We start from the raw sequence: 26492 nt of genomic DNA on the forward strand, positions 1-26492 counted from the left end.
GTTTATGTCAGTAAGGTTGATCACTGGCCTAAGGCTCTGCATGCAAGCTGGCAGCTTTTTGGAGGACGTGGGTTCGTTTGTTAAAACCTTTGATTTATTTTAAACTTCATTAAATACTTTCGATCGAACACTTTTTTGGGGTTCAGACTTAATGCAATAGAATGTATGGTTGTCCAATTTGACAGGAGGGACCATCAGAGGCAATGTCAATATAAATTGATGCGGGAAATTGACCTGGTTGTGCTCAGGGACGGATATTTTCTCCGTGTTTTTGAAAAACTCTCGTTTCCTATCAGGAAGTTATTTCACCTCCTCTTAATTCATACCCCGTGCCGGAGAAATGCATTTTTATTCGCTGATTGGAAAAGAACCCGGGCTGCGGCGGTAAAAGCGCTGAAACCGAACCACGAGACTACCAAGGAAGATAGTTGCAAGGATTCCAACCTCATATATCAACGTCAACATGTTTAAAGTACCTAAGACATGTTTGTCGGACAAAATGCCATGTTGAGCTGGAACACCAACCCTCCTTCAGCTAAGGAGAGCACTGATTGGTCTCAGCTGCAGCATGAAATCGACACTGAGGTGAAATAATTATCGCAGGTTGACGAGGGATCGATTCCCTGTCAGGGAATGATCGTTTTTTGCTCTCGTGCAGCGCTGGAATTAAGAGAAGCTCAAATTACTGGTACTTGTGCCAATTTAAACAGCAGGGAGAATAACCAGACCCATTCTACAATCCCCTCCATTGCCCACAGCAATTCACATTTGCATTGCCCGGCTGGTTTCTCCTGTCAATATGAGTAAGCTACCTTCTCCTGCATTAAATTTCACTATAACTCACTACATTCAAAGAACAATGTTAGCATCGACCTGTTATAAACCTTACTGCTGTAAATTTGTTGAACAACATCAGCTGATCACAGCTCTGCGTTCGTCACGCTGGAAGCTCATGTGGAAATATCAATAATTTTAAAGCTTAATAGCGTGCATAGGACTGAAATGAGATTGTCACTGTGGGTAATTGACACTGTGCACATTCCTGTAATGAATATCTGGAAGAAGAAGGAAGATGAGATCCTGATGGTCAAGTGGTTAGAATTCTGACTTCTCAGAGTCACGGCTTCGATATACTAAGATTTAATCTTTTTGAGAATCCGTTTAACAGACCTGATCGAAAACAGCTCTGTCACAATCAGTGGAATGAGTTTTCTAGATTTGTGTCCGTATTGGAAATGTCGCATGAACAACAGGCCAAGAACAAACACAGATAGTGAAGTTGAGCAATAGGCTGCAAAGAGCTGATGGTAAAGATTATGACACAAGATGAAATCTGGGTGGCAATAGGGTAGATTTTATTATTTCCACTGACACAGATATCTCCAAGATCTGGATCCAAATTTTGGTCAAATTAAAAGAAAATGTCTCGCTGAATTAAACACTAAACTCTTGCACTTCACTCAGAAAACAGTATCATGCTGGATCCGGAGCCTTAACTGATAACTGAGGGGTACAACTCAGTGGTTGAGCATTTGACTGCAGATAAATCAATGCCATCTTCAATGTTTGGTTGGCAAGTTTTCATTTTCAATTATAACTGCCTATCATTGGCTGATGAGCGCGTTTGGCGTCCAATAATCGGGAATGGCGCTATATAAATGCAAGTCTGCCTTTGAGAATCTTCAGTGCCAGTCCTCTGGCTACTGATCCCATTCAGTGGAAACAGTTTCTCCCTGTCGGCCATTTCAAACAGTCCTTTCCCATGTTAGGAGAACGGGGAAACCACTAACTCACAGCAACACTGTGTGGATGAAATAGTCAAATTGACTGAATAGAATTGTAAATGGTGTGGTAATGCTAAAGTTCTGGATTTGGTTTTATACAAAATAAAATTACTTTAGATTATATCCAGCACTCGCTGACACTCTAATATAGTGTCGGCTCAGTTTATGTCAGTCTGTTAAGCGCAATTGGTCAGCGCATTCGACTATTAACAGATAGGTCGGTGGTTCCACACCAATACCCTGACAGAGTTTTCTATTTTTTCCCCATCAGCACTCATTGTCACAGAGTGCCTGGGACCTTGGGCAAAACGAAAAATATTTCTCAAGTGTTGTGGTCTCTACTGTTAACCGGTGTCACCAACATTATTTCTGTAATAAATATTAATTCCATACATAATACATGCATCAATATATTTATTTCAAATATGTTATGAAAGTTAAGAATTAGAATCTAATAAGAGTCATGTCTGTAAGTGCTCTTGTGTCAGTTCTCCGAGGGGAGCTCATCTTGAGACTGGGCCCCCGTGTTTTAGGTTTCCCGACCAGTGCAAACGATGTCTCCGTATTCAGCAGGATTCAATGAGATATCCTCTCACTGTTTTTTAGCTTCAGGTAATTTCAGCGCAATTTACTTCACCTCTCATCCCAGGAGAACTCTTTCAAGCCAGGAGAACTCTCTCATCCCAGAGACGAACCTGGTGAACCTTTAGTGCACCGGTTCCAGTGCAATGATATTCTTTTTTAAATGTGGATATCAACATTGCACACACTGTGCCACATGTGGTCCCAGTGAAACCCCATAAAACTGTAGCAAGTTTTGTTCTTATTCCTGTATTCCAATCTGTTTGCATGAAAGACCAAACTTCCATTTGCCTTTCTAATTATCGGCTGCACCTGCACGCTAATGTCCCGCGTTCCTTTTATAAAAGCACCCAAGTCATTTTGAACATCATCACTGATAAATCAGCTCACATTTTCAAACATGCTTTGCTCTTTCCTCGTTTACGGACAAGAGAACATCTTGTCACTTTCCAACATTACACCCAATCTCCTCTACCCACTGAGCTATGGAGCCAATTGCTGGGTTCAGCACGGAGTTACTGTATCATCATCAGCGGAACGAGGAACAGGCTGCATTTTCAGGTGAGTCGCATCTGACGGATGTGGAAATGTCTGAATGGAGAAGGACTAGAAAGAGGCAGAATTAGACATGTGTCAGCTCCTTTTGTGATAAATGTCTGCCGTGTGTCTGCCATGTGATTCTTCTTCAGAGTTCATTGCTGATGTTTCATCTCTGACTTTTCCAGTCTGATACAAGTTCAACCAGCTGAAAGATCAACGTTGTTTCTCCCTGAACAGACACTGTGAGGCGTATTTTGATTTAATGAAGAATTAGATAAGAAGTTATTCACTCCGTGGCGTCGAATCCCGAAAATGTGACTTCCACAATAGATAATATCAGGGATTTTTATTTCGCTGGTCACCCTCTCTGTTTCTGTTGCATCATTTCAGATCACTTTCGCTCCAGATCCCACTAATCCCTGACATACTGACTCCAGAACCCACTCATCAACAGAGCACATTAACCCAGGCCCCATCCCTGTACCCTGACATACTGACCCCACTAATCAGAGCATCTTTTCCCAGCCCTATTCCTGTACCCTGACATAATGACCCCACTGGCCAACAGAGTACCTTTCCCCAGGCCCGATCCCTGTCCCCTGACATACTGACCTCACTAATGAACAGAGCACCTTTTCCGAGGTCCTATCCCTCCACCCTGACAGACTGACCCCACTAATAAACAGAGCACCTTTACCCAGGCCCTATCACTGTATGCTGGCATACTGACCCCACGAATCAACTGAGCACCTTTCCCCAGGCCCTATCCCTTTAGCCTGACATACTGACCCCACTAATCAACAGAACACCTTTACCAACGCCCTGTCCCTAGATCCTGACAAACTGACCCCAAAGTCAGAGCATCTTTACCCACGCCCAATCCCTGTACCCTGACATACTGACCCCCCAAATCAACCGAGCACCTTTTTCCCAGGTCCTATCCCTGTACCCTGACGTACTGACCCCACTAATAACCAGAGCACCTTTACCCAGGCCCTATCCCTGTACCCTGACATACTGACCCCACAAATCAACAAAGCAACTTTCCCCAGGCCTTATCCTTGTCCCATGATATACTGATCCCACTAATCAACAGAGAACCATTACCCATGCCCAATCCCTGAACCCTGACATACTAAACACAGTATTCAACAGAGCACCTTTCCTCAGACCCTATCCCTCTCCCCTGACATAGTGTTCCCACTCATAAACTGAGCACCTTTCCCCAGGCCCTATCCCTGTCCCCTGACATACTGACACCACCCATCAGCAGAGTACCTTTACATAGGCCCTATCCTTCTACCCTGACAGACTGACCCCACGAATAAACAGAGCACCTTTACCCAGACCGCATCCCTCTACCCTGACATACTGACCACGCAAATGAACAGACTACCTTTACCCAGGCCCTATCCCTGTCCCCTCACGTACTGACCCCACTCATCAACAGAGCACGTTTACCCATGCCCTATCCCTAGACCCTGACATATTGACCCCAGTAATCAGAGCACATTTACCCAGTCCCTATCGCTGTACCCTGACATACTGAACCCACGAATCGGAGCAACATTCCCCAGGCCCGATCCCTGGACACAGAGCCCCTTTCCCCAGGCCTTATCATTGTCCCCTGACATACTGACCCCACTAATAAACGGAGCAGCTTTCCCCAGGCCCTATCCCTGTACCCTGATACACTGGTCCCAGTAATAAACGGAGCACCTTTCCCCAGGCCCTATCCCTGAACCCTGACATACTAAACACAGTATTCAACAGAGCACCTTTCCTCAGGACCTACCCCTCTCCCCTGACATACTAACCACAGTAATCAACAGAGCAACATTCCCCAGGCCCTATCCTTGTCCCCTGACATACTGACCTCACTAATCAAAAGAGCACCTTGACCCATTTCCGATCCCTGTACCCTGATATACTGACTCCTTTAATCAACAGAGCACCTTTCCCCAGGCCCGATACAAGTACCCTGACATACTGACACCACCCATCAGCAGAGTACCTTTCCTCAGGCCTTATCTTTCTATCCTGACAGACTGACCCCACTAATCAACAGAGCACCTTTACCCAGACCCAATTCCTATACCCTGACACACTGACCATACAAATGAACAGGCCAATTTTCCCCAGGCCCGATCACTGTACCCTGACATACTGACACCAGTAATCAACAGAACACCTTTCCCCAGGCCCTATCCCTGTACCCTGACATGCTGAAAACCACTAGTCAACAGAGAACCTTTACCCACGCACTATCCCTTTACCTTGACATGCTGACCCCACTAATCAACAGAGCACCTTTACCCAGGCCCTTTCCCTGCACCCTAACATACTGACCCCATTAAACAGAGCATCTTTTCCCAGGCCATAGTCCTGTCCCCTGACATACTGACCTCACAATTCAACAGAGCACCTTGACCCTGGCCCTATCCCTGTACCCTGACATACTGACCCCACTAATAAACAGAGCACCTTTCCCCAGGCCCTATCCCTGTACCGTGATACATTGACCCCATTAATAAGCGGAGCACCTTTCCCCAGGCCCTAGCCCTGAACCCTGACATACTCAATACAGCATTCAACAGAGCGCATTTCCTCAGGCCCTACCCCTCTCCCCTAACATCCTAACCCCACTAATGAACTGAGCACCTTTCCTCAGGCCCTATCGCTGCGCCCTGACATACTGACCCCCCTAATCAACAGAGCTCCTTTACCCAGGCTCGACCCCTGTACCCTGACACACTGACTGCACTAAACAACACAGCACCTTTACCCAGGCCCTATCTTGTCCCCTGACATACTGACCCCACTAATCAAAAGAGCACCTTTACCCATGCCCTCTCCCTGTTCCCTGACATGCTGACCCCACTAATCAACAGAGCAAATTTCCCCAGGCCCTATCGCTGTGCCCTGACATACTGACCCCACTGATCAAAAGAGCACCTTTACCCATGCCCTCTCCCTGTTCCCTGACATGCTGACCCCACTAATCAACAGAGCAAATTTCCCCAGGCCCTATCGCTGTGCCCTGACATACTGACCCCTTTAATCAACAGAGCACCTTTACCCAGGCCCGATAAAAGTACCCTGACATACTGACCGCATGAATCAACACAGCACATTTACCCAGGCCCTAACCCTCTGCCCTGGCATACTGACCTCACTAATCAGAGCAACATTCCCCAGGCCCTAGTCCTGTACCCTGACATACTGACCCAACAAATCAACAGCGCGCCTTTACCCAGGCCCTATCCCTGTGCCCTGATATACTGACCTCACTAATCAACAGAGCAACTTTTCTCAGGCCCTATCCCTCTACCCTGACAGACTGACCCCACTAATGAACAGAGCACCTTTACCCAGACCCAATCCCTATACCCTGACATACTGACCACACAAATGAACAGACCACCTTTCCCCAGGCCCTATCACTGTACCCTGGCATACTGACCCCACTAATCGAGAGAGCCCCTTTACCCAGGCCCTATCCCTGTCCCCTCACGTACTGACACCACTAATCAACAGAGCACCATTACCCACTCCCTATTCCTAGACCCTGACATACTGACCCCACTAATCGGAGCAACATTTCCCACGCCCGATCCCTGGAACCTGACAGACTGACCACACTAATCAACAGGGCACTTTTACCTAGGCCCTATCCCAGTACCCTGACATGCTAAAGACAGTATTCAACAGAGAACCATTCCCCAGGCCCTCCCCCTCTCCCCTAACATACTGACCCCACGAAAAATCTGAGCACCTTTCCCCAGGCACTATCGCTGTGCCCTGACATACTGACCCCTTTAATCAACAGAGCACCTTTCCCAGGCCCGATCCCAGTACCCTGACATACTGACTGCATGAATCAACACAGCACCTTTCCCCAGGCCCTGTCCCTATGCCCTGACATACTGACCCCACTAATCAGAGCAACATTCCCCAGGCCCCAGTCCTGTCCTCTGACATAATGACCCAACTAATCAACAGAGCACCTTTACCCTGGTCCTTTCCCTGTACGTGACATACTGACACCACAAATCCAAAGAGCACCTTTCCGCAGGCCTTATCACTGCCCCTGACATACTGACACCATGAATCAACAGAGTGCCTTTACCCACGCCCTATCCCTGTACCCTGACATACTGACCCCATTAATCAACAGAGCACCTTTACCCAGGCCCTGTCCCTGTACCCTGACATACTGACCCCAAGAATCAACAGAGCACCTTTCCCCAGGCCCTATCCCTATACCCTATACACTGACCCCAGTAACAAACGGAGCACCTTTCCCCAGGCCCTATCCCTGAACCCTGACATACAAAACACAGTATTCAACAGAGCACATTTCCTCAGGCCCTACCCCTCTCCCTTGACATACTGATCCCACGAATAAACTGAGCACCTTTCCCCAGGCCCGATCGCTGTGCCCTGACTTATTGACCCCATTAATCAACAGAGCACCTTTACCCAGGCCAAATCCCTGTACCCTGACATACTGACCGCACTAATCAAATCAGCACATTTAGAAACATAGAAACATAGAAAAACTACAGCACAAACAGGCCCTTCGGCCCCACAAGTTGTGCCGAACATATCCCTACCTTCAAGGCCTACCTATAACCCTCCATCCTATTAAGTCCCATCTACTCATCCGGGAGTCTCTTAAAAGTCCCTATTGAGTTGCCTCCACCACCACTGACAGCAGCCGATTCCACTCGCCCACCACCCTCTGTGTGAAAAACGGCCCCCGAACATTTCCCCTCTACCTATCCCCCAGCACCTTAAACCTGTGTCCTCTCATAGCAGCCATTTCCACCCTGGGAAAAAGCCTCTGAGAGTCCACCCGATCTATGCCTCTCAACATCTTATATACCTCTACTAGGTCTCCTCTCATCCTACGTCTCTCCAAGGAGAAAAGACCGAGCTCCCTCAGCCTATCCTCATAAGGCATGCCACTCAATCCAGGCAACATCCTTGAAAATCTCCTCTGCACCCTTTCAATCATTTCCACATCCTTCCTGTAATGAGGCGACCAGAACTGAGCACAGTACTCCAAGTGGGGTCTGACGAGAGTCTTATATAGCTGCATCATTATCCCCGGACTCCTAAATTCAATCCCTCGCATGATCAAGGCCAGCACACCATACGCCTTCTGAACCACCTCCTCCACCTGCAGGGCCGATTTCAAAGTCCTATGGGCCCGGACCCCAAGGTCCTTCTGATCCTCTATAGTACTTGGAGTCTTTCCCTTAATATTGTACTCCTTCATCCCATTTGACCTGCTAAAATGGACCACTACGCATTTATCTGGGTTGAAGTCCATCTGCCACTTCTCCGCCCAGTCTTGCATCCTATCTATGTCCCTCTGTAACTTCTGACATCCCTCCAGACTATCCACAACCCCACCAACCATCGGGTTGTCAGCAAACTTACCAACCCATCCCTCCACTTCTTCATCCAGGTCATTTATGAAAATGACAAACAGCAAGGGTCCCAGAACAGATCCCTGGGGCACACCACTGGTGACCGACCTCCATTTAGAAAAAGACCCATCTATACACACTCTCTGCCTCCTTTGGGCAAGCCAGTTCTGGATCCACAGGGCAGCAGCACCTTGGATCCCATGCCCTCTCACTTTTTCTAGAAGCCTTGCATGGGGGACCTTCTCAAATGCCTTGCTAAAATCTATATAAACCACATCTACCGCTTTCCCCTCGTCAATGTGTTTAGTCACATTTTCGAGGAACTCCACCAGACTCTAAAGGCACGATCTGCCTTTGACAAAGCTGTGCTGAGTATTCTTGAGCAGACCAAACCTCTCTAAATGCTCATAAATCCTGTCCCTCAGGATCTTCCCAATCAGCTTACCAACCACTGAGGTTCGACTCACCAGTTGGTGATTTCCTGGGCTATCCCTATTCCCCTTCTTGAAAATAGGAACCACATCCGCAATTCTCCAATCCTCCGGCACCTCTCCCGTCTCCATTGACGACGCAAAGATCATCGCCAGAGGCTCTGCAATCTCTTCCCTCGCCTCCCACAGTAACCTGGGGTACATCCCATCCGGACCCGGCGACTTATCTATCTTGATGCCATTCAAAGATTCCAACACAACCTCTTTCTTAAAGTCCACACACTCAATCTTTTCAGTCCACCGCAAGCCAGCACTACATCCACCCAGGTCCTTTTCCTCTGTGAAAACCGAGGCAAAATACTCATTAAGCCTCTCTTCCATTTCTATTCGTTCCGTACAGACTCTCCCGTCTTCATCTTTAATAGGACCTATTCCTTCACATCTCATCCTTTTAGCCAAGCCGGATCCCTGTCCCCTGAAATGCTGACCCCACTAATCAACAGAGCACCTTTACCCAGGCCCTATCCCTGCACCCTAACACACTGACCCCACTAATCAGTGCATCTTTTCCCAGGCCCTAGTCCTGTACCCAGACATACTGACCCCACTAACCAACAGACCACCTTTCCCCAGGCCCTATCCCTGTACCCTGATACACTGACCCCAGTAACAAAAGAAGCACCTTTCCCCAGGCCCTATCCCTGAACCCTGACCTGCTAAACACAGTATTCAACAGAGCACCTTTCCTCAGGCCCTACCCCTCTCCCCTGACATACTGACCCCACTAATAAACTGAGCACCTTTACCCAGGCCCGATCCCAGTACCCTGACATACTGACCGCATTAATCAACACAGCACCTTTACCAGGCCTGACATACTGACCCCACTAATCAGAGCAACATTCCCCAGGCCCTATCCCTATGCCCTAACCTCCTGACCTCACTAATCATAGAACATAGAACATAGAACATTACAGCGCAGAACAGGCCCTTCGGCCCACGATGTTGCACCGACCAGTTAAAAAAAAAACTGTGACCCTCCAACCTAAACCAATTTCTTTTCGTCCATGAACCTATCAACGGATCTCTTAAACGCCCCCAAACTAGGCGCATTTACTACTGATGCTGGCAGGGCATTCCAATCCCTCACCACCCTCTGGGTCAAGAACCTACCCCTGACATCGGTTCTATAACTACCCCCCCTCAATTTAAAGCCATGCCCCCTCGTGCTGGATTTCTCCATCAGAGGAAAAAGGCTATCACTATCCACCCTATCTAAACCTCTAATCATCTTATATGTTTCAATAAGATCCCCTCTTAGCCGCCGCCTTTCCAGCGAAAACAATCCCAAATCCCTCAGCCTCTCCTCATAGGATCTCCCCTCCATACCAGGCAACATCCTGGTAAACCTCCTCTGCACCCTCTCCAAAGCCTCCACATCCTTCCTGTAATGTGGGGAGCAGAACTGCACACAGTACTCCAAGTGCGGCCGCACCAGAGTTGTGTACAGTTGCAACATAACACTACGACTCCTAAATTCAATCCCCCTACCAATAAACGCCAAGACACCATATGCCTTCTAAACAACCTTATCTACTTGATTCCCAACTTTCAGGGATCTATGCACACATACACCTAGATCCCTCTGCTCCTCCACACTATTCAAAGTCCTCCCGTTAGCCCTATACTCAACACATCTGTTATTCCTACCAAAGTGAATTACCTCACACTTCTCCACATTAAACTCCATCCGCCACCTCTCGGCCCAACTTTGCAACCTGTCTAAGTCTTCCTGCAAACTACGACACCCTTCCTCACTGTCTACCACACCACCGACTTTGGTGTCATCAGCAAATTTGCTAATCCACCCAACTATACCCTCATCCAGATCATTAATAAATATTACAAACAGCAGTGGCCCCAAAACAGATCCCTGAGGTACACCACTTGTAACCGCACTCCATGATGAATATTTACTATCAACCACCACCCTCTGTTTCCTATCCGCTAGCCAATTCCTGATCCAATTTCCTAGATCACCCCCAATCCCATACATCTGCATTTTCTGCAGAAGCCTACCATGGTGAACCTTATCAAACGCCTTACTAAAATCCATATATACCACGTCCACTGCCTTGCCCCCATCCACCTCCTTGGTCACTTTCTCAAAAAACTCAATAAGGTTAGTAAGGCACGACCTACCTGCCACAAAACCATGCTGACTATCACCTATCAATTCATTACTCTCCAAATAACTATAAATCCTATCCCTTATAATTTTTTCCAACATCTTGCCGACAACAGAAGTGAGACTCACCGGTCTATAATTCCCGGGGAAGTCTCTGTTCCCCTTCTTAAACAATGGGACAACATTCGCTAACCTCCAATCTTCTGGTACTATACCAGAGGCCAACGACGACCTGAAGATCAGAGCCAGAGGCTCTGCAATCACTTCTCTTGCCTCCCAGAGAATCCTTGGATAAATCCCATCCGGACCAGGGGATTTATCTATTTTCAGACCCTCCAGAATATCCTGCACATCCTCCTTATCAACTGTAATACTGTCTATTCTACTCCCCTGCAACCCAGTGTCCTCCTCAGCTAATCAACAGAGCAACTTTTCCCAGGTCCTATCCCTGTACCCTAACATACTGACACCACCCATCAACAGAGTACCTTTACGTAGGTCCTATCCCTCTACCCTGACAGACTGACCCCACTCATAAACAGAGCAACTTTATCCAGACCCAATCCCTATACCCTGACATACTGACCACACAAATGAACAGGCCACCTTTCCCCAGGCCCTATCACTGTACCCTGGCATACTGACCCCACTAATCGAGAGAGCCCCTTTACCCAGGCCCTATCCCTGTCCCCTCACGTACTGACACCACTAATCAACAGAGCACCATTACCCACTCCCTATTCCTAGACCCTGACATACTGACCCCACTAATCGGAGCAACATTTCCCACGCCCGATCCCTGGAACCTGACAGACTGACCACACTAATCAACAGGGCACTTTTACCTAGGCCCTATCCCAGTACCCTGACATGCTAAAGACAGTATTCAACAGAGAACCATTCCCCAGGCCCTCCCCCTCTCCCCTAACATACTGACCCCACGAAAAATCTGAGCACCTTTCCCCAGGCACTATCGCTGTGCCCTGACATACTGACCCCTTTAATCAACAGAGCACCTTTCCCAGGCCCGATCCCAGTACCCTGACATACTGACTGCATGAATCAACACAGCACCTTTCCCCAGGCCCTGTCCCTATGCCCTGACATACTGACCCCACTAATCAGAGCAACATTCCCCAGGCCCCAGTCCTGTCCTCTGACATAATGACCCAACTAATCAACAGAGCACCTTTACCCTGGTCCTTTCCCTGTACGTGACATACTGACACCACAAATCCAAAGAGCACCTTTCCGCAGGCCTTATCACTGCCCCTGACATACTGACACCATGAATCAACAGAGTGCCTTTACCCACGCCCTATCCCTGTACCCTGACATACTGACCCCATTAATCAACAGAGCACCTTTACCCAGGCCCTGTCCCTGTACCCTGACATACTGACCCCAAGAATCAACAGAGCACCTTTCCCCAGGCCCTATCCCTATACCCTATACACTGACCCCAGTAACAAACGGAGCACCTTTCCCCAGGCCCTATCCCTGAACCCTGACATACAAAACACAGTATTCAACAGAGCACATTTCCTCAGGCCCTACCCCTCTCCCTTGACATACTGATCCCACGAATAAACTGAGCACCTTTCCCCAGGCCCGATCGCTGTGCCCTGACTTATTGACCCCATTAATCAACAGAGCACCTTTACCCAGGCCAAATCCCTGTACCCTGACATACTGACCGCACTAATCAAATCAGCACATTTAGAAACATAGAAACATAGAAAAACTACAGCACAAACAGGCCCTTCGGCCCCACAAGTTGTGCCGAACATATCCCTACCTTCAAGGCCTACCTATAACCCTCCATCCTATTAAGTCCCATCTACTCATCCGGGAGTCTCTTAAAAGTCCCTATTGAGTTGCCTCCACCACCACTGACAGCAGCCGATTCCACTCGCCCACCACCCTCTGTGTGAAAAACGGCCCCCGAACATTTCCCCTCTACCTATCCCCCAGCACCTTAAACCTGTGTCCTCTCATAGCAGCCATTTCCACCCTGGGAAAAAGCCTCTGAGAGTCCACCCGATCTATGCCTCTCAACATCTTATATACCTCTACTAGGTCTCCTCTCATCCTACGTCTCTCCAAGGAGAAAAGACCGAGCTCCCTCAGCCTATCCTCATAAGGCATGCCACTCAATCCAGGCAACATCCTTGAAAATCTCCTCTGCACCCTTTCAATCATTTCCACATCCTTCCTGTAATGAGGCGACCAGAACTGAGCACAGTACTCCAAGTGGGGTCTGACGAGAGTCTTATATAGCTGCATCATTATCCCCGGACTCCTAAATTCAATCCCTCGCTTGATCAAGGCCAGCACACCATACGCCTTCTGAACCACCTCCTCCACCTGCAGGGCCGATTTCAAAGTCCTATGGGCCCGGACCCCAAGGTCCTTCTGATCCTCTATAGTACTTGGAGTCTTTCCCTTAATATTGTACTCCTTCATCCCATTTGACCTGCTAAAATGGACCACTACGCATTTATCTGGGTTGAAGTCCATCTGCCACTTCTCCGCCCAGTCTTGCATCCTATCTATGTCCCTCTGTAACTTCTGACATCCCTCCAGACTATCCACAACCCCACCAACCATCGGGTTGTCAGCAAACTTACCAACCCATCCCTCCACTTCTTCATCCAGGTCATTTATGAAAATGACAAACAGCAAGGGTCCCAGAACAGATCCCTGGGGCACACCACTGGTGACCGACCTCCATTTAGAAAAAGACCCATCTATACACACTCTCTGCCTCCTTTGGGCAAGCCAGTTCTGGATCCACAGGGCAGCAGCACCTTGGATCCCATGCCCTCTCACTTTTTCTAGAAGCCTTGCATGGGGGACCTTCTCAAATGCCTTGCTAAAATCTATATAAACCACATCTACTGCTTTCCCCTCGTCAATGTGTTTAGTCACATTTTCGAGGAACTCCACCAGACTCTAAAGGCACGATCTGCCTTTGACAAAGCTGTGCTGAGTATTCTTGAGCAGACCAAACCTCTCTAAATGCTCATAAATCCTGTCCCTCAGGATCTTCCCAATCAGCTTACCAACCACTGAGGTTCGACTCACCAGTTGGTGATTTCCTGGGCTATCCCTATTCCCCTTCTTGAAAATAGGAACCACATCCGCAATTCTCCAATCCTCCGGCACCTCTCCCGTCTCCATTGACGACGCAAAGATCATCGCCAGAGGCTCTGCAATCTCTTCCCTCGCCTCCCACAGTAACCTGGGGTACATCCCATCCGGACCCGGCGACTTATCTATCTTGATGCCATTCAAAGATTCCAACACAACCTCTTTCTTAAAGTCCACACACTCAATCTTTTCAGTCCACCGCAAGCCAGCACTACATCCACCCAGGTCCTTTTCCTCTGTGAAAACCGAGGCAAAATACTCATTAAGCCTCTCTTCCATTTCTATTCGTTCCGTACAGACTCTCCCGTCTTCATCTTTAATAGGACCTATTCCTTCACATCTCATCCTTTTAGCCAAGCCGGATCCCTGTCCCCTGAAATGCTGACCCCACTAATCAACAGAGCACCTTTACCCAGGCCCTATCCCTGCACCCTAACACACTGACCCCACTAATCAGTGCATCTTTTCCCAGGCCCTAGTCCTGTACCCAGACATACTGACCCCACTAACCAACAGACCACCTTTCCCCAGGCCCTATCCCTGTACCCTGATACACTGACCCCAGTAACAAAAGAAGCACCTTTCCCCAGGCCCTATCCCTGAACCCTGACCTGCTAAACACAGTATTCAACAGAGCACCTTTCCTCAGGCCCTACCCCTCTCCCCTGACATACTGACCCCACTAATAAACTGAGCACCTTTACCCAGGCCCGATCCCAGTACCCTGACATACTGACCGCATTAATCAACACAGCACCTTTACCAGGCCTGACATACTGACCCCACTAATCAGAGCAACATTACCCAGGCCCTATCCCTATGCCCTAACCTCCTGACCTCACTAATCAACAGAGCAACTTTTCCCAGGTCCTATCCCTGTACCCTAACATACTGACACCACCCATCAACAGAGTACCTTTACGTAGGTCCTATCCCTCTACCCTGACAGACTGACCCCACTCATAAACAGAGCAACTTTATCCAGACCCAATCCCTATACCCTGACATACTGACCACACAAATGAACAGGCCACCTTTCCCCAGGCCCTATCACTGTACCCTGGCATACTGACCCCACTAATCAACAGAGGCCCTTTACCCAGGCCCTATCCCTATCCCCTAACGTACTGACACCACAAATCAACAGAGCACCTTTCCCCAGGCCCTATCCCTGTACCCTGATATACTGACCCCACAAATTAACAGAGCACCTTTACCCATGCCCTATCCCTGGACCCTGACATACTGACCCCACTAATGAGAGCACATTTACCCAGGCCCTATCCCTGTACCCTGACAGACTAACCCCACTAATCAGAGCAACATTCCCCAGGCCCGATCCCTGGACCCTGACAGACTGACCCCACTTATCCAAAGAGCACCTTTACCCAGGCCCGATGCCTGTACCCTGACATACTGACCTCACGGATCAACAGAGCACCTTTTCCCAGGTCCTATCCCTGTACATACTGACACAGCCGATCAGCAGAGTATCTTTACGCAGGCCCTATCCCTGTGCCCTGACATACTGACCCCACTAATAAACAGAGCATCTTTACCAAGGCACAATCCCGATACCCTGACATACTGACCCCACAAATCAACAGAGCACCTTTACCCACGCACTATTCCTCTACCCTGACATGCTGACCCCACTAATCAACCGAGAACCTTTATCCAGGTCCTATCCCTGTTCCCTGACATACCGAACCCACTAATCAGAGCAACATTCCCCATGCCCTATCCCTGTACCCTGATGTACTGACCCCACGAATCAAGAGAGCACCTTTACAAGGCCCTATCCCTGTCCCTGACATACTGAACCCACTAATCAACAGAGCACCTTTACCCAGGCCCCATCCCTGTACACTGACATACTGACACCAATAATCAGAGCACCTTTACCCAGGCCCGATCCCTGTACCGTGACGTACTCAACCCACAAATCAACAGAGCACATTTGCGCAGGCCCTATCCCTGTACCCTGTACTGACCCCATTAATCAACAGAACACCTTCACTCATGCCCTATCCCTGTACCCTGACAGACTGACCCCACTGATCAACAGAGCCCCTTTACCCAGACCCTATCCCTGCACCCTGACATACTGACCCCACTAATCAGAGCATCTTTTCCCAGGCCCGAGTCCTGTACCCTGACATACTGACCCCACTGACCAACAAGAACACCTTTCCCCAGGCCCTATCCCTGTCCCCTGAAACACTGACCCCAGTAATAAATGGAGCACCTTCCCCCAGGCCCTATCCCTGAACCCTGACATACTAAACACAGTATTCAACAGAGCACATTTCCTCAGGACCTACCCCTCTCCCCTGACATACTGACCCCACAAATAAACTGAGCACCATTCTGCAGGCCCTATCGCTGTGCCCTGACATACTGACACCATTAATCAACAGAGCACCTATAACCGGGCCCGATCACTGTACCCTGACATACTGACCGCACTAATCAACACAGCACCTTTACACAGGCCCTATCCCTGTACACTGACATACTGACCCCACAAATCAGAGCAACATTCCCCAGGCCCTATCACTGTACCCTGACATACTGACACCATTAATCAGAGCATCTTTTCCCAGGCACTTGTCCTGTACTCTGACATACTGACCCAACGATTCAAAAGACCACTTTTACCCATGCCCTATCCATGTGCCCTGACATACTGACCCCACTGATCAACAAAGCCCCTTTACCCAGGCCCTATCCCTGCACCCTGACATACTAACCCCACTAATGAGAGCATCTTTTCCCAGGCCCTAGTCCTGTACCCTGACATACTGACCCCACTGACCAACAAGAGCACCTTTCCCCAGGCCCTATCCCTGAACCCTGACATACTAAACACAGTATTCAACAGAGCACATTTCCTCAGGCTCTACCCCTCTCCCCTAACATACTGATCCCACTAATAAACTGTGGACCTTTCCCCAGGCTCTATCCCTGTGCCCTGATATGCTGACCCCATTAATCAACAGAGCACCTTTATCCAGGCCTTTTCCCTCTACCCTGACAGACTGACCCCACTAATAAACAGAGCACCTTTACCCACACCTAATCCCTATACCCTGATATACTGACCCCACAAATCAGAGCTCCTTTACTCGGGCCCGATCCCTGTACCGTGACATACTGAACCCACAAATCAACAGAGCACCTTTGCCCAGACCCTATCCCTGTACCCTGGCATACTGACCCCACTAATCAGAGCATCTTTTCCCAGGCACTACACTTGTACCCTGACATACTGACCCAACTAATCAAAAGAGCACTTTTACCGAGGCCCTATCCCTGTACCCTGACATACTGACCACACTAATCAACAGAGTACCTTTCCCCAGGACCTATCCCTGTACCCTGACAAACTGACACCACAAATCAACAGAGCACCTTCACCCACGCCGTATCCCTGTACCCTAACATGCTGACCCCACTAATCAACGGAGCACAAATACCCAGGCCCTATCCCTGCACCCTGACATACTGACCCCACTAATCAACAGAGCAGCTTTACCCAGGCCCTATCCCTGCACCCTGACCCCTCTAATCAACAGAGCACCTTTTCCCAGGCCCTTGCCCTGTACCCTGACATACTGACCCCACTGTTCAACAGAGCACCTTTACCCAGACCCTATCCCTGTTCCCTGACATACTGACCCCACTAATCAACAGAGCACCTTTATCCAGGCCCTATCCCTGTACCCTGACATACTGACCCCACTGTTCAACAGAGCACCTTTACCCAGACCCTATCCCTGTTCCCTGACATACTGACCCCACTAATCAACAGAGCACCTTTATCCAGGCCCTATCCCTGCCCCTTGACATACTGATCCCACTAATCAGCAGAGCATCTTTACCCAGACCCTATCTCTGTGCCCTGACACACTGACCCCACTAATCAACAGAGCACCTTTCCCCAGGCTCTATCCCTGTATCCTGACATACTGACCCCACTAATCAGAGCACCTTTCCCCAGGCACTATCCCTGTCCCTTGACGTACTGACCCCACTAATCAACAGAGCACCTGTACCCAGGCCCTATCCCTGTTCCCTGACATACTTGCCCCACTAATCAACAGAGCAGCTTGCACCAGGCCCTATCCCCACACCCTGAAATACTGACCCCTCTAATCTCCTAACCTACACATGGCGGCCACGGCACTGGGCCAGAACTCAGATAAAATCCCCGCAGCTGCAAACCCGGGACCCATAGGATCTGATCCGGCCTTGAGGCCTGCTGGACAATCAAAGAAACTTTTAAACATGGATAGATGTTTGTACAAAGTGAGAGCAAGAGCACCAAGTGATGCTGAGTACGATCCGAGTACACGTTGTGATCCAGAATCGCCGTTCGAACAGAGTGCTGAAGAAGAGTCGTTTAATTCTACACCAGTAGCAGGCCCAAGCAAACCTCCAAAAAAGAAAGTTTGTCGACAATATATGGATAGCTATCTGAGTCTCGGTTTCAAATGGACTGGAGATTAAAACATACCTCGGCCTATGTGTTTGATCGGTGGTGAGAAGATTTCCAATTCCAATATGGTCCCAAGCACGATGAAAAGACATCTGTTGTCAAAACATGGAAATCTGGCAAACAAGGATGTTCAATATTTTGAAAGGCTTTTGGAACAGCAGAAATGCCAACCATCATATTTCAAAAAACGAATGGCAGTCTCCGATAAGATGCAGATTGTATCTTACCAAGTGACTGAATTGATTGCTCAACAGACAAAACCACATACAATAGCTGAAAAATTGATTCAGCCTGCCTGCAGCTTGATTGTGAAAACTTTGTTTGGTGATGATGCTGAGCGAGAAGTTATGGAAATTCCTTTGTCTGATAATACAATTCACACAAGAATAGTTGATATGTCAGCTAATAATGAGAAGCGTGTTTCCGAAAGTATGAAGAATTCTAAATTTGCCATTCAAGTTGATGAATCGACCGACATTAGTGGAAAAGCACAGTTGCTTGCCTATATCAGATTCATTCACAATGACGAAATAATCACACAGTTTCTATTTTGCAAGAAACTTGAAAAACATACCAGAGGACAAGATATTTTCCAAACCTTGCTTGAGTATTTGGAAAAAGTTGAGAGTTCATGGGATTCTTGTGTTGGAATTGGTACGGACGGAGCGCCATGTGTGATAGGGAATGTGAGAGGCTTGGCGGCACTCATCAAGCAGAAAAATCCAGATGTAATATCAACTCACTGTTTTTTACACAGAGAGGCATTAATCACCAAGACCCTTGTAACTGATTTGAAGTTGGTTCGAGATCGGACTGTGCGCATTGTGAACTTCATCAAAGCAAAACAACTAAAGGTGCAGTTATTTGCTCAACTCTGTAAAGACATAGAACATAGAATCATAGAAACCCTACAGTGCAGAAGGAGGCCATTCGGCCCATCGAGTCTGCACCGACCACAATCCCACCCAGGCCCTACCCCCACATATTTACCCGCTAATCCCTCTAACCTATGCATCTCAGGACTCTAAGGGGCAATTTCTTCTTTTTTTTTAACCTGGCCAATCAACCTAACCTGCATATCTTTGGACTGTGGGAGGAAACCGGAGCACCCGGAGGAAACCCACGCAGACACGAGGAGAATGTGCAAACTCCACACAGACAGTGACCCGAGCTGGGAATCGAACCCGGGACCCTGGAGCTGTGAAGCAGCAGTGCTAATCACTGTGCTACCGTGCCACCCATAGAACAGTTCAGCACTGAACAGGTCCTTCGGCCCATGATGTTGTGCCGATCTTTATCTGAAACCAAGATCAAGCTATCCCACTCCCGATCATCCTGGTGTGCTCCATGTGCCTATCCAATAACCGCTTAAATGTTCCTAAAGTGTCTGACTCCACACGTGTCCATTCCACACCCCAACCACTCTCTGCGTAAAGAATCTACCTCGGACATCCTTCTGACATCTCCCACCATGATCCCTATAGGTATGCCCACTTGTAATAGCTCCATCCACCCGAGGAAATAGTCTTTGAACGTTCACTCTATCTATCCCCTTCATCATTTTATAAACCTCTATTAAGTCTCCCCTCAACCTCCTCCGCTCCAGAGAGAACAGCCCTGGCTCCCTCAACCTTTCCTCATAAGACCTACCCTCCAAACCAGGCAGCATCCTGGTAAATCTCCTTCGCACTCTTTCCAGCACTTCCACATCCTTCTTATAGTGAGTTGACCAGAACTGCACACAATATTCCAAATGTGGTCTCACCAAGGTCCTGTACAGTTGCAACATAACCCCACGGCTCTTAAACTCCAACCCCCTGTTCATAAAAGCTAACACACTATAGGCCTTCTTCACAGCTCTCTCCACTTGAGTGGCAACCTTCAGAGATCTGTGGATATGGACCCCAAGATCTCTATGTTCCTCCAGTCTTCAGAACCCTACTTTTGACCCTGTAATCCAAATTTAAATTTGTCCTACCAAAATGAATCACCTCACATATTTCAGGGTTAAACTCCATCTGCCATTTTTCAGCCCAGCTTTGCATCCTATCTATGCCTCTTTGCAGTCTACAACAGCCCTCCACCTCATCCACTCCTCCACCAATCTTGGTGTCATCCGCAAATTTACTGATCCACCCTTCAGCCCCCTCCTCTAAGTCATTAATAAAAATCACAAAGAGCAGAGGACCAAGCACTGATCCCTGTGGCACTCCACTAGCAACCTGCCTCCAGTCCGAAAATTTTCCATCCACCACCACCCTCTGTCTTCGCTCAGATAGCCAATTACCTATCCAATCGGCCAACTTGCGCTCTATCCCACACCTCCTTACTTTCATCATAAGCCGACCATGGGGGACCTTATCAAACGCCTTACTAAAATCCATGTATATGACATCAACTGCCCGACCTTCATCAACACACTTCGTTACCTCCTCAAAAAATTCAATCAAATTTGTGAGGCACGACTTGCCCTTCACGAATCCGTGCTGACTATCCCGGATCATTCCGCATCTTTCTAAATGGTCGTAAATCCCACCCCGAAGGACCTTTTCCATCAACTTACCATCCACCGAAGTAAGACTAACCGGGCAATAATTACCAGGGTCATTTCTATTCCCTTTCTTAACATAGAATCAAAATATCAGTGCCTAATTCTGCACTCAGAGGTTTGCTGGATGTCCCGCGGAAAAGTTTTAAATCGGGTGTTGGAGTTGAAGAACGAATTAAGAGAATTTTTGGAACAAGAAGGGACCCCATTGTACCACCAACTGGATGACAATGACTGGTGTGCAAAGCTGGCATATTTGGCCAATATCTTTTCCCGGTTGAATGTGCTCAATGCCAGTATGCAAGGCCGCGATGACAATATCCTCACAACTAGAGACAAACTAACTGCATTCAAAAAAAAGCTTCAGCTCTGGCTCAGAAGATCAATGCAACATAACCTCGAAATTTTCCCACTGGTAAAAAGTTTTAAAACGAGCAATGAATTGTACGGCCTCAGGCAGGAACATCTTGCAACACTGGTAGAAAAGATTGATCATTACTTCCCATCGTTGTCGACAGAAAAAATCGACTGTGTTAGAGACCGCTTTGCGAATTCCAGCTGTTCAGGTCTGACATTGGATGAGGAGGAGGAAATGGCCTGCATTTCGAGTGATAACACCTTGAAAATGAAACACGGGAGTATGCCACTGGACTCTTTTTGGATATACAACCAGAAACAGTATCCATGCATCTCTTCAAGAACATTAGCGATTCTTCTACAGTTCTCAACGACATATTGTTGTGAACAGGGATTTTTAGCTCTGACAAATATCAAAGACCAGAAAAGAGAAAGGCTTCTTTGTGTTGATGAGGAGATGAGAGTTTGTTTGTCTCAAATTACATCTAATATAAATGAGATTAGCCGACAAAAACAAGCTCACAGCTCTCATTGAGTTTGTATACTTACTTAAGGTTCCATATGTAAGGGGCTCGTCTATAAGTATATTTTGGGAATGAATCATGTTTTTATGTCGCTGCATTGTTTTATACTTTCTGGATGTTGCTTGATCATATTAGAAAGTAGTTGTGTTCTATGTTATGAATCAAGCACTGCTAGGAGGAAAGGCCTTTTTTTTTGTTTTTGAATGCATTTCTTATCAATAAAAATTTTGGTGTTGCGCGAGCAGATTTTTATTACGAAAGTGCGGCCCAGTGAAAAAAGTTTGGGAGCCACTGTCCTCGCGAAACGGCTTCAGCCCCAGAGGACAATTGCTCAAGAATATAAAGAGCTCGGAGGCAGAATCATAGAACCTTTAAAGTGCAGAAGAAAGCCATTCGGCCCATCTAGCCTGCACCAGCAGCAATCGCACCCAGGCTCCATCCCCGTAATCCCATATATTTACCCTGTTAGTCCCCTGATTCTAAGGGCAACGTAACATGACCAATCAATCTAACACGCACATCTTTGGATTGTGCGCCGGGTGCTCGGTTTTCTTCCACACACGCAGACACGGGGAGAACGTGCAAACTGCACACAGTCACCCGAAGCCAAAACTGAATGCCGGGCCCTGGTACTGCGAGGCAGCAGTGCGAACCACAAAAGGCACAGTTGTCCTATCGATATCATTCACTAAGTCACCTGTCCGCAGTTCAGCAAGAGTTGGGGTGTTGAGAATAGTGGTTCCACTGAGATTAGAACTCGGGTTGCTGGATTCAAAGTCCAGAATGCTCACCGTTAAACCATGGAACCAACAGGGCGCCAGCTGAAAGCAGGAGGTCTTTCACCCCGATCTCACACATACACACTCTTGCTCAATTATTGCCAGGCTCCAGTCGAAGGGTTGATGTTGTTTGACACCAACTGCTCCTTTGATTCGACAGAGCGTCAAAGAGTGGCGAAAGATGAAAAAAGAAAAACACTGATGCTGCAAGCATCTGGCGCCAGACTCTCAGCAAAGTGCATTGACAAATTGTCCTCTCGATTCGTACTTGGTGAAAAATGTAAACGAAATGTTCTTGAGAAAATCAATTATCAGCATTGGCGAAGGAAAGGAAGGTTCCGCCGAGATTTGCACTCAGATCGCTGGATTCAAAGGACAGAGAGCTCACCATTACACCACGGAACACAGAACACGTCAAGGAACTGCAAATGACCTGCGAAACCTGACTATTTCTGGAGATATCTCCCGAAAGCTCTTGCGGTGAAATGATTTGCTGTAGATTTGGGGCACTCTGTCTTCTGAGCTTTTCTGCTTTCAACGGTGGCGCATAACGATACGTTGTTGTCACACTTGCTGTTGCTGTCACACCGAATGAAAGAGATCAAATTCTTCGAGTGCCCATTTGCCAGCGGTGGGCGCGTTCTGGGATATGTGGTGTACCAGTGAGCGCTCTGGAATCTGAATCCAACAGCCCGAGTTTGCATCGTGGCGGAGCCTTGCTTTTTTTTGCTAAAGCCTATGATGGGTTTGCAGGAGGGCATTTTATTTTAAATTGTCAGAAAGTGGAAATCTAAACATTGACGAAATCTCAGCAAATTCCACGGCAATCAAATTGCAGACGCTGCAGCGGATGCCTCTCCTGGTGTCATTGCATCAGCCCCAGAGGATGATTGCTCAGGAATACAATGCGCTGAGAGGCAGGGAAGCCACTATGGACAGGGGGGGCCATCTTCATGTGTCGTGTCATTCACTCACTCATCTGTCCCAATTTAAAGAGTTCGGAAGCGAGAGGCCAGAGTGCGATCCGTTACACCATGGAATCGACAGCACAGTGACCGAAGACACAAGACTTTTCTCCCAAAACACACACACGTACCTCCACTCGCTCTCTCTCCCTCTCTCTCATGCGCACGCGCGCGCACACAGACAACACACACACACACACTTGCTCAATAATTGCTGGACTCCATTCGAATGGCTGTTGCTGTGCGGCACCAGCTGCTCCTTTCATTCAACAGAGGAATTAAAGAGAAGATAAAATATGAAAAGACATTGATGCGCCAGGCATCTGGCGCCAGAGGCTCAGCAATGTCCATTGCAATAGCAGTTGAACTGGCTGACAAATTGCCCTCTCGATTCGTACTTTGTGAAAAAATTGAACGAAACGCCCTTCGGCAAATCAACCCTCAGCATTGACTAATTAAAGCAAGGTTCCGCCGAGATTTGAACTCGGATCGCTGGATTCAGAGCCCAGAGTGCTCACCATTACACCACGGAACCCAACACGCAATGGCAGTCTGCAAATAATCATGCAATACCTGTGCCAGTTTGAACAGCAGTGAGAAAAACCATTCCCATTCCCCAATTCCGTCAATTACCCACAGCAATTCATATTTACGTTGCCCTTGCTGTTTCCTCCTAAAATAATGAGTACTCTACCTTCAACTGCATTGAATTTCACTGCAGCTCACCACATTCAAAGAGCAATGTCAGCATCGACCTGTTATAAACTTTATTGTGGTAAATCTACTGAACAGCATCAGCTGTTCACCCTCTATTTTCGTCACATTGGAAGCCAGTGTGAAAATGTGAACAATTGCTCACCTTAACAGACAGGAAGGAGAGTGTGACTGTGGATAATTGGCACTGTGCACATTGCTGTAATCAGTATCTGGGAGAATCGGGCAGGCGGGAGGGGTCGGCGCTTTCAGGGTCGCAGACTGGCTTCGATGTACTAAGATTTAATGTTTTTGATTTTTTTAAAAACTTGAAGTATTTCCTGATCGAAAGCAGCTCTGTCAGAATCAGTGGAGTGAAATTTGTAGTTTTGCTTGCGAGTTGGAAATGTCACATGTGCAAATGATCAAGAACAAACACAGAGAGTGAAGGACAGTGATAGGGTGTAAGGTTCTGCCGATAGAGATCGTGATACAAGGTAACGTCTGGGTGCTAATGGGCCAGATTTAACCGTTTACGCTGACAAAAATATCACGCATTTCTGGACAAAAATTCCCAGGCTAAGAAGAAAACTTCTCACCGAATGAACATTAAATTCTTTCACCTTTATTGATTGCAGTTTTCATTCAGACACTGAGGTCAACAAAGCGGGATGGAAAAAGATTCAGTTTGATTGGTGACGCTGCCGGAGGGATGGAGAGCTGGAGTCACCCAGGAAAGCAGCAAAGTTTAAACACGATGGAGTCTAACGTGGGGCTGCAACCAACGATTCTGAAATTACATCTGATATGCTACGACTAAGCTAACCGTCCTCCTGCTGTAGCGATGCTTGCACCCTTTCTTAACATACGTGAAGCCAAACGCTGTTTCCATCTGGTGCCTCAGCTTGTTCTGAATTCAAAGTTTACAGTTAACCGATCAATAAAATCCCCACCGTTACAGTGCATTCCTCTCAGTCAGCAGTAACATCATTCCCATCTTCTATTTATTTGCTGCACCTCCTTCCAAACATTACAAACTCCTCTTACATCTTTCACTCTGATCTTTTCTCTGAAACATTTCATGATTAAACTTTTGAACTATTGTGGATAATTTTGTGACGCTAAAAAGCTGTTCATTTCCAAGGGGGAGCTAAAGCACATTGACGCACACAGAGAAACCCAGACACATACACGCACCCAGCGTGACAGAGGCCGAAGGAGAGACAACACACTGAAAACACAACCTGGCTCCGGCTCTGTTCCATTTCTGACTGCAGGTTCCGTGATGCTTTGGTGAATGAACGGAAATGTGAAACCGCCCGATTGTTTGGGTGGATTTGATTCAATTCGCTCTGTGGACACAGAGTTAAAACCAGGAATAATCAGAAGCGGGAAATCCCAATGGATTCAAACTCCATCACGTTAACCAGCCAGCCACGATGACTGGCGCTATGAGCTATGAAGCCAACCGCATGCCCATTTTAACAGTTACTCTTCTATAACCAGTGGAACGAGCATCAGAGCGAAGATTTTGTGGGTAATATTCGATTCATAGGAAATGTCTGAGATGGACAATACGAAGTTCAAAGATGTTAATGGAAAGCGGCAGAATTTGAAATGTGTCAGTTACTTTCTGTGATCACTGTCTGCCGTGTGTTTGCCGTGTGATTCTTTGTCAGAGCTTATTTCTGATGTTATATGTCTGACTTTTCCAACTCTAGTGCAAGTTCATGCAGCTGGAAGATTAATCTTGCTTCGCCCTTCACAGATGCTGTGAGGTGTGTTTGCATTCAATGAAGAATTATAGAAAGTTATTCAGTTCTTGGGTGGAAATCAAACTCGAACCACCGTACTGAATCCTGACCACGAAACTTCCAGTGAAGCTGATTTAAGAGATTTGCAATTAGTTGATCATCATCGCTTTAGTCATTGCTTCATTTCAGGCCACTTTCGCCTGAGACACATGCACTCAATCATGATATCAATTTATGATTCCGGTAAAACGCACC

General features: G+C 47.6%; 1 non-coding gene across 1 annotated transcript; it reads right to left on the reverse strand.

The window, feature by feature from the left end:
• Nucleotides 1–24253: 24253 nt before the first annotated feature.
• trnaq-cug (transfer RNA glutamine (anticodon CUG)) lies at nt 24254–24325 on the reverse strand. Its single transcript has one exon. It is a non-coding gene; the product is annotated as a tRNA-Gln (tRNA).
• Between the last annotated feature and the right edge of the window lie 2167 nt (nt 24326–26492).

This window comes from Mustelus asterias, unplaced genomic scaffold, assembly GCF_964213995.1.
Source record: "Mustelus asterias unplaced genomic scaffold, sMusAst1.hap1.1 HAP1_SCAFFOLD_285, whole genome shotgun sequence".
NCBI classification, from domain to species: Eukaryota; Metazoa; Chordata; class Chondrichthyes; order Carcharhiniformes; family Triakidae; genus Mustelus; species Mustelus asterias.